We start from the raw sequence: 10,363 nt of genomic DNA, 5'->3' as shown, positions 1-10,363 counted from the left end.
TCCTCAAAAATATTACAAAACCAAACCAAGCAATAATGAAAGGGATAATACATGATGACCAATAACATGTAACTTGGGAATGTAAGGTCAGTTCAAAATTCAGTAGTTGGGCTGGGGATTTAGCTCAGTGGTGCCCATGTCTGCCTCACAAGCACATGGTCCTGAGTTCAATCCCTGGTACCAAAAACAAAGACAAAAACAACAACAACAAAGGAAATTCAATAATTGATATAATTCACCATATCCATAGGCTATAAAAAAACTACATGATCATCTCAATAGATGTAGAAAAAGCAATTGACAGCAATCCATTCTTGATAAAAAGGAGTATATTAGGAATTGAGTAACTCCTCAATCAGATAAAGAACATGTACAAAATATTCTGTAGTTAACAATTTTCAGTTTTCTCAGCCCAATAAAGGGCTTTAAAAAAACCTATACCTAACAGTATCTTTTTTAAAAAATAGATTCCCCTCAAGATCAGAAATAAGGTGATGTCTATCTTCCATCTAAATTATCTGTCTTCCATCTAAATCTGCTACTTCCATACTCTGCCCAAAGTAACAGTTCATTTCCTCCATCTCTGCTTGGAGAAGCTTGTCATCCTTTTGAGTCCAGTTACCTTGCAGTCTTAACTCCCAGCTGGGCTCAAGTGACTTCATTTTTTCTTTCTCAGCTTTCTATGCCTAAGAGGAAGCTTAAATTATGCCCCCCTTTTCCCCTCAGCATTTATAGGTTATTTCGCCTACTGTTTTTGCTACATATGGAATTCTCCATATCCTAAAAATGGTTAAGACAGATCAACTGACTTGCAACACTTAAGTTCTAGCTAACTTTTTATCCTTAGAAAATAACCTGTCAAGCAATTAACTGACAAAGCATCTAATAAAGTAGCATTCGTGTACTCAAGTGCTTTGAGATTATTTGACTTTTCATTTCTTCCATTTTAGGACAGAAAATTGAAGCTAGAAAAGTAGCTCCTCCCAACTCTACATTATTTCATTGGTAAAGACAGGATTTAGAGGCCAGATGTCTTAGGTAGCCACTCATATACTTTTGGCACACAGAATCAGCCATATGATCAAAAGGTGATTACTAGATCATCTTATTTTATGTAACTGAAATTTGTCAATTGTCAAATTGTCACAAGTGCCTTCCCTGTCAGAAACTATGGCATCCGAGAGATGTGGTGCAGGACTTTAAGAAGCTTTCACTGAATTTCAGGTGGGAGCTCAAGAAATGTACATAAGATAATAACACACCAGTCGGGGTGGAATTCCCAAAATATCTGTTGATGCTTAATGGAGCAATAATTTCTGCAAACATCAGTTGACCTCTTACTGAGAGCAGGAGGGAAAATACAAGATGTTTAGAGGTCAGAATAAGAGCATAGAGGAGAAAGGGCTTAAACCAGTGTTGAACAAAATACCTGAAGCCTTAGGAGAGCAGCTGGAGAAGGGAGAATTGTTCCAACAAAAGTGGTGGTGGACAAGACGTAGTCGGTAGGAATGAGTCTAGTCCGGATGGAGCGAAGGATTTTCATTATTTGGAGCCCTGAAAGTTAGGATTGAGTTAGGCTTCAGAAGAGGGATTGGCTCATATGGAAGCTTTATTTTAAGGAGACCACGGTGGCAGGGATGGGTGGCAAAAGATGAATAGGTAGAAACAGGGCTGGACACTGGGGCACAGCTGTAATCCCAGCACATCAGAGGCTGAGGCAGGAGGAGAGCAGTGGGTTCAAGGCCAGCTTGCGCTACATAGTGAGACCCTGTCTCAAAAAAAAAAAAAAAAAAAAAAAAAAAAAGCAGAGAGCTCCTTGAGGAAGGAGTGTGATAGACTGATGCAGGATTGAGATCATAGAGCCCAAGCTAGAGTATCACCACATAACAGATGTTTAATGGATGGTACTCATTCATTTACTAGATAATTGAGGGTTTTGAAATTGGAGGGCCATATGATTGGTAATAATCATTTTTCTTAAAAGGATTGAATCTGGTTTTGATATGAGTAGTATTTTCTCAGGCATTGGGTAGCTGGTTCAGTTGCCTGTGATAATGATTGCTACCATGCACGCTCCTCTTTTAAGAGATCTATGGCCCCTTTGGAAAAGACTGGCTTTTCACTTCTCTCCCAACTGTGTGCCATGTAGGGGTTTGTTGAAGTTAGCGTATAGCTAGAGCTTCCCAATTATTACTGGAAATACTAAATCATGCCAGTGGTTGTGAACAGGGGTTATGATGTTTTAGATTTTCTGAACTCTTGCTTATCACTGGCTATTAACATTAAGAAAGTCAGTTAACTTTCCTAAGCCCCAGTTTCCTCACTTGTAAGCTGGGGTCATTAATAATGCTCAGTTTTCAAAATTATGAAGCCTAAATTAGTTGTTCAGGCGATGCACTTAGCATGACTCTTAGAACCTAGTAAACAGTGAGTAAATAGTAAATTAAAGCAAATGCCACATACTGATTTATATGCAAGAAGAGAAAGATAAATCTGAAATTCTCATGGTTTATGGATTCAAATTATACATTTCAAAGATGTTTTATAAGATATTGTTTTGGTAAGAGCTGAGCTGAAACAATTTCCCAACAGCAAAGATTATTAAATGGTGAAATAGGCTACTGATGCAAGTAGAAAATGTCTTGAGAGAATGTCAATGTTCATGTTAAGTGTACTACAGTGCATAAATTACCCCTGATACATACAGCATTAAAGTTAGTACAGCAATTCCCCCTTTATTTGTGGTTTCACATTTCACAGTTTCAGTTACCTGCAATCAACCTTGGTCTAAAAATATTAAATGGAAAAATTCAGCAATAGTTTATGTTTTAAATAACTTATTACAGCATATTATTAAAATTGTTTTATTGTATTATTATTTTCTTACTGTGCCTGACTATTGGGAGGGATAAAACACAAGCTTCAATGTGAAAAATAATGGGGTATAAAGCAGAAATCAAGACATTTGTTTCCTTTATAATATGACAGAAAATAAGGCTCTTCTGGTCTGAGCTAAGCAATCAGAGGAATGGGCAGTGATTTAATTTGTGTGAGACTACAGTGGGAACACTGATGTGGTTCTGGACAGCGCAGGACTAGGCTTTAGAAGCCATCTAGGTGAGGTTCAGAGAAAAGCTACAAAATAAGGGGCTGACGGGATTGATTTATAAGGAAAGAGTAAAAGAATTGAATGTGTATAGTTCAGGTAAGCAATGACAAGACAGATCAACTAAATATATAAAAATAGATGAAATGTGTAAACATTAGAGATGGATATTAGTTTTTTAACATGATACACGGGGGCACAATAGGCAGTAATAGAATGAAAACTTGAAGTGAGCATAGAGCACATTTTCCTGATAATGTATCTATTATGTCTGTCTGAGGCTTTCCCTAGAGAAGCAATAGACATTTCAATCAAGCCTTATGATTTTTAAAACTTTCTTGAAAATTAGGTGTAGATGATGTTAGAGAAGAATTATTCATTTGGTCAGGTGTGATGATGGCATCATGGTTATGTAAGAAAACGTCTTTTTTTATATTACTCAAATATTGACATAGAACAATATGATAGAAGATTTTCTTTAAAATACTATAGCAAAGAAAGGAGAGAAGATGAAAGAAAAGAAAGGGAGGTAAAGAAAGAAAAGGAAAAGAAGCAGGGAAGACAATGGGAAAAAGAGAAGGAAGAGGATACAGAAAGCAAGTGTGGCAAAATCTTGACCAGGTTGAATCTGAAGGAAGGTAATGTGTATTTTTTTCTTCTTCTTGTATGTTTGAAATTTTTCATCATAAAAAATTAAAATTTTTAATTAGGATGTGTTATGTACACCTACCGACTCCACACAAGGAATGTAAACATTATGTAGTACAAACAAGTATGAATAAAAATAATATGAAATTTATTATTAAAAATATTTTTCCTGAATAAAACTCAGGGGTGTGTTAACCCCTAAGTTCTATGACTAGAAAAGTCTTGCTGCCACGTAGGCAGACTTTTGGCTGATCAGAATCCAGGAAGGTTTTATGTGTGGCTGGTGTCTAGATGCTCCCGAGAGCCTCATGCAGACTTTCGGTGGTGGCTGAATCTGGAGTGTGTGTGGGGCTGGGGTTAAGGGCGTGTGATTACTAAATCATTACATGTGACTGATTTGGCACCAACCTAATCCCCATAGTCTGGATTGGATAAAAGGGGCAGAAAGATGCTTTTAAGGTCCCTTGTTGCTTTTGCTGTCGTTTGCCACCCTGCCTTGGAATCGACTGATTATGGATTGGGATCTCTATGAACTGTAAGCCAAATAAACCTTTCCTCTCTAACTTTGGGTGTTGGATATTTTGTCTTGATGATAGAAGAGAAACTAACAGTTAACTATCTTGCTCTAGAGATGTTGATTGGGCTGGGTTGAAGGGGTCTTTCTAATGCTATGGATAGAAATTCAAGAAAATTCTTAGAATAATAAGTTTCTCATGATAACTCCAGGAGGTGGAACTTCCAAGGTGAAAAAGCAAGGGCAGGTTGTCGAACCATTACCACAGATCTCTCCTGGTCTCAAGTGCTTGATTCATGAAAAATAATGATGATTGAGTGATGGTCTAAGCTGTCTTTGGAATGACAAAACTATTCTTTTGAAAGGAGAAACATTTTCTCATTATTTACTGACTTTGGGAAGCAAGAAGGGGCAATATGCATTTCTCCCCGTCTTGCTGTCTCTTTTGTTTTGAGACAGGCTCTCCTTATGTTTTGCCAACTTGCATTCTTCCTTCCGTAGTGGAGCTAACACATTGCCTGGATTACAGACATACGGTAACTATACTCAACTTCAAGTGAAAGTTTTTTCTTTTCCTTTTTTTTTTTTTTTAAAGGAATTCATCTAGGGGTATGGCTTAGTGGTAGAGCATTTGCCTAGCATTCAGGAGGCCTGGGGTTTGATCTCTAGCACTACAGTGGAGAGGGGGTAAATTTAAAAAGTGAATTTCTCAACTTTAGCTTCTCTAAGAAGACCTCACACCATACCTTCTTACCTTGAATGTTTAGGACAGAAAATTTAAAGACCTTTCAGAAGATATGCCTTAAGTTTGACGTTTTATTGGTTAGAGGACTAAATATTTTATCTGAATTTTGCTGATGGTGATCAAGCCTGAACGCAACCTGATATCTGAGGAGCTGTCATGTCTGAAAGTTTCCACAGTGCACAAGTAGGCCAGCAAAGGGCAGTAGGAGTGAGGAGTGTATGTCACTGTAGGGGTGAACTCTAACCACTGGAGCAGGCTGAAAGGAAAGAAGAGTCAGAATGGTGGAAAAAACTTGGTTGAATCTTTCCCATCACAGACATGGTTCCTCCAGCCCTGCTCATTGTCTTGGGCCAAACTGGCATCGTCTCTTATCTGGACTTTTGCCAGAGGTACCATTAAGCTTCCTAGCATCTGGGTTCTTCCCTCCATCATTGTCATCATCTGCCTCACCTCCAGAGTGATTGATCTGAAACAGAACTGAATTTGCATTCCCCTTCTGAAGCTCCTGCTACCTGCAGAATAAAGTGGACACGTATCTTGTTCTTGATTACACCCTTTGTTTCACGCCATGCCTGGCACATGGACATTCATTCTTCAGTGAAGATCTGACTGGACGCGTGCAACCCTGCACCTCTCACTCTCCTGGCTGCTTCTCTCTGTGCCTTTATGCCTATTTAACCTTGATCCAGTGTGGCTTCTCTCCCTTATCTACTGCCTTAGTCCATTTCATGTTGCTATAACAAAATACCTGATGGTGTGTAATATATAAAGAAAGGAGCTCATAGTTTAGAGGTCCCATTTTTATGGAACAGGCATCTAGTCAGCTCTGACTACATTACAACACGGTAGATAACATCGTGGTGGAAGCACGTGTGAGAGGCGGAGATTAAATGGCAGAAGAGGAGGCAGGAGAGATTCAGGGGTGAGGCTCACTCTTTCTACAACCCACTCTCGTGGGAACTTATTGGGGTCCCTTGAGAACTAAGTCTCTCGATGTGATGCCTCCATTGACCTAATCACCTTTCAGTAGGCCCCACTTGTTAGTGATTTTACCACCTCAGTACCACTGAACAGATGACTAAGCTTCCAGCCCATAGACTTGTGCACAGCGCTCTCAAACCATATCCAAACCAAAGCATCCATTCTGGGGTTTTTCAAGACTCAAAGTTTATAGTAATGAAGTGTTTTTTGATGACCTAGTTAGAAGTGATCCATTCTCAGCTACCGTGGAACTTCATAACACACTTTTTACTGTGCTTAGAATCTACCTCATTTTAATCATACAATTTCTTGTTTGTCTTTCCCACCAGACTGGGCTGTTTGAAAGCAAATGCTACATCTGTGTCTTGGTTACTTTCTTATGACTAAGACATAATACCCAACATCCACAGCTTAAAGGCGGTAAGGTTTATTTTGGTTCAAAAACTTTGTAGAGGTTTCAGTTTGTAATAGGCTGGCTACAAGCAGGGCAGCATGGCAGAAAGAAACAGTCCATAGCAAGGCAATCAGGAAGCGGAGGGGTCAAGGAGGAGGAAGGGAGATATACTGTTCTAGACCTCCAGTGACCCACCTCCTGCAACGGGACTTCACCTCCTAAATCATATTTAGTTAAAAACTCATCAGTGGATTAATCCTCTCCTGAGCATCACACCCTCATGATCGAATTATCTCCCTAAAGCCCCACCTACTAGATATAAACCATAACAGTTTAATTCCCCACATCCTATCATGTTCTCAACATTCCACATCATCAAATAAAGTTTGGGACATTACAGATACCAGGAGCTATTGGGCATTTGCCAAGTTTGAGTGAATGAATGGAATGAGATGGCCTTTGTTTAGGACACATATATCGTGTACTTAATTCTCCATGTTTCCTGTGGGTCAAGGACAGCAGACTTCACTGAACCAGAGCAGCTGCTCTCCACATTAGATTTTAGCCTACCCCTGCCCCTTGAATGGCGAAACATTCCTCCAATTCTGTGTTTTAAGGAGACGACGATGAATAATGCAGTGGTACATGCCAGAAATATTTATTCCACTACCCTAAACTGCCTTTCAATTTTAAGAATCTATGAAAGAAACAAAATGATATATAACTTATTCTAATTTGTGGTGGCTTTGTTTATTTGTTTCCATTTAAAGGAGGAAGTAGAATTAGACTGTTTGGTTTTTTCTTCAGTAAGAAGCATCTTAATATAACTAGTCTGGACATCTGTCCCATTTTCAAAAATTACAAGTTTCGATCATTGCTAAATTGTACAGATCCCAATCTGTCTGCTCTGCATACATTTGCATGTAAAAAGCAGAAGCAGGCTAAAAGTCTTTCTAATGCAGTTCCCTAAATGCATGAAGTATTAGATTGCTTTCCCCCATTGGTTTATGCATTGCTAAGGGCTTAGAAGGATCATTGATTTGAATTATTTAATGTGTACTGCAGGTTGAGTTTCTTTCTTTCTTCTTTTTTCTTTTACAAAAAAAAAAGAACCTTCGGGGGCTTTGCTTTTTTTTTTTTATGTTAAATCGCATTTTTTCTTTGAAAATAAGAAGTTAAGGCATTGTTCATATAGGCACCCAAAGTGCCAGATTTTCACTATGTTTTTAAACCATCTAGGAAGTGTTTGATTCTAATGAGATGTTACTGCTGAAAATTGAGCTAAAATTGCTGGGCTAAAAATATAGTTATAACTACACATTACTCTAACGTTGTAATTTTTTTTTTCTTATTGGGAGCTGACAGAGATGAAAAGACAGGAAGCAATTTAATCTACAATTTTAAAAAATTCTGAATTGTATTTGCTAGTTTGGAAATTTAAGTTGGTTTTCACTTAAATTTAGTAAACAGCCCGAGACTTTAAAAGTTGAACATTTTTTACTGAGTACTTTAAGTTTTAATTCTTATTTTGTGATAGCTTATTCTAGCCCCACAGAAAAGCAGCTGTATCATGTCAGCACGATTTGTGCTGGTAACATCTGGGTAAATGGGCTTATTTTAGTTTGTGTTCTGTTCAGGAAGCATGCCAAAAATGAAGACTTGTTGTGATGTCTAGTGCGACTTCCTATAATAACTCAAAGGCTCTGATTTAATTCATTTGCGGAACACTGCACAAACTTTAAAATATGAAAAGTCCTATCCACTTAAAGTGATCTTGCAATGTAAAAGTTTAGGTGATGGAGTTAATAGTTTATATAACTTATCATCTAAACTACTTTTGAGAGTGAAAGAAGAGTCCTAAAATAATTGAGACTTTAATAATTCTACAACAGATAGAAACTGGAACCATCCAGAGCACCTGTCATTGTTGACCTAACTAGAAAGCTTGCCACTAATATTACCATTAATATTACCTTGGTGTAGAGCAAATTCTTCTGGAAATTCTGAGAAGTCACTGGTAGCTCTATGAAAAATATATATTTATGTGGCATATATATATGGCAGAAATTCTCATACTTAGGCAGTACAACATTTTCTTGGATTTGTAGCAGGTAAAAGGCATGTTATTACATAAGACAAAGCAATTAGTACTAGATAAGGGGCAAAAACATGCTCTAATAATAAATCTGAGGAAGTTAAGAAACTTTTGTTTCTGGCTAAACATCTCTTAATGAACCAAATGAATTCAGCTGTTATAGGAGGGCTGGAAATTGGTAACCTACCAATGAGCCACTTGAGTTGCCTGTAGCTTTGATTTCTGAATTTGAAATGATTAGCAAAGGATGTTAGCAAATACATTTTTATATGCTGCGAGATGCAGCTACTGCCCTATTTTCACTCACACTAATTCCTTCTGAATTAGCACACCTTAAAAATAGCTGCAGCATCTCAAGTCTGTGAGAATAGCATATGCCACTTGCTATGCTTTCCTTTTTCCTGAAGGTCTCTGAGGTCTTTCAAGAACTCAGTCCACTCCAGCAACTATTGGGACCTAATAGCTGTAAGGCAGTGTGTATATATATGTTCAAGGTGCCTCTGAGACACGGAGGAGAGAGAAGCTCTGCCTTCGAGGCACTTCTCTGTAATACAGAAGAAAGAACAAATAATAATTCAACAGTGCATAGATAAGTGCCATCAAAGGGTACATATAGTAAAGCCAGGTGGTAGATCAATACTAGGTAGCTGTGACATTAGCCTATGGCCGTCTGATGTTTGAAGTATCTTGTAATTTTTAAAACTTAAAAAGGGATATGAGAATTTAGAGACCTGGGAATTGACATCTGGTTGTAAGGGTCTGTGATGGTTTCATTGACCTTTCTCTGCAACATTTACTTTGACTGTGATTTGGCTTCCCTAACAGCTCTCTCATGATTCTTCCTTCGGTACCTCTTCAGTGGTAGGCAGCAAAATGCACATCCTGTTGGTCCTCAGAATATTCCTGGTTATTTGCTGTGTGGTCTTTGCTATGAAGTCTACTCTCTTTCTTTCCTCATCTTGCCTGTCTCACATACATTGAGCTTTGTTACGTGGTTCCCATTATGCCTTCCTTCTCACTTGCCCCTTGCACAAAGAATCTGGGATGTAGACACTGTCCATCTTTCTACTTCCACAATACTAACCCACGCCACAGAGAGCTCTCGACTGGACTTTGCTGGGGGATCCTTTCTCTCTGTGCAGGAGTTCACTGTCCACACCACTGGTGTAAGAGCGAGGGAAGCAAGCTTGGAAGTTTGGAGGGAAAGAAGACTCATCATGTACATGCCGGGTGTGAGCACTCAGTGTCCAAGAGTCGGCTTCAGGTTGAGTCTGAGACTCAGGAGAGTGAGGGGTGCTGAGGAGCTGAGATTCATCTGTGTGTTTAAATCCAGGGAGCAGGCTAAGATCATCATTCTGGGAAGAGTCTCTTCTATGTCCTTGGCCAGTCAAAGTTAGGCTTCTGAAGTAAGAAGACTGGGGAAAGTAACAGTCCTGGGATTCGAGGTTTGAAGTGTTTCTAGTGGGAGAGACTGGCCAAGCTTGCAGAGGGACATGGGCAGATCAAAACAAAATATAGTTATTGAACCTGACAGCTTGAATTTGTTAGAAGATTTAAAAAGCGCAATTTTAGAGCTCTTGAAATTATTTGCAAGATATGTTTGGTGTGTGCATTATTCCAGGCAAAAGGGCTAGGATTATCTCATTTAAGTTTTAGAGCAACCTTACAGAGTAAGTACCATCAGCCGCATCAGACAGATGAGGACTCAGAGGCACAGGTTAGAAGTAGTTTTCCTGAAGTTACCTCAGCTACTCAGTGCAGAGCTAGGATCTGAACTCAGGCAGTCTGACCTTGACAGCCCATGTTTTAATTCCTAGACTGTAGGTGCTCACAGTAGACTGTAACAATGAAAAAGAGAGGGAGAGAGTGGGGGGGGAGAC

The 10,363-nt window shown here is 38.8% G+C and overlaps 2 long non-coding RNA genes across 2 annotated transcripts in view; both read left to right on the top strand.

The window, feature by feature from the left end:
• Window positions 1-374: 374 nt before the first annotated feature.
• On the top strand, window positions 375-3,610 carry LOC109118367. Its single transcript, XR_002025689.2, has 3 exons — window positions 375-1,088; window positions 1,166-1,224; window positions 3,599-3,610. It is a non-coding gene; the product is annotated as an uncharacterized LOC109118367 (long non-coding RNA).
• A 36-nt stretch (window positions 3,611-3,646) lies between these two features.
• LOC104869363 overlaps window positions 3,647-10,363 on the top strand; it is a 30,504-nt gene continuing 23,787 nt past the window's right edge. The window contains exon 1 of the long non-coding RNA XR_782289.1: window positions 3,647-3,744. This is a non-coding gene — a long non-coding RNA (uncharacterized LOC104869363). The remainder of the gene's footprint in view (window positions 3,745-10,363) is intronic.

The sequence above is a fragment of the Fukomys damarensis genome, unplaced genomic scaffold (assembly GCF_012274545.1).
Source record: "Fukomys damarensis isolate Sample0158 unplaced genomic scaffold, DMR_v1.0_HiC HiC_scaffold_8, whole genome shotgun sequence".
Classification (NCBI taxonomy): Eukaryota; Metazoa; Chordata; class Mammalia; order Rodentia; family Bathyergidae; genus Fukomys; species Fukomys damarensis.
Note: the sequence above shows the minus strand (reverse complement) of the source record. Positions and strands in the feature narration are given on the sequence as shown.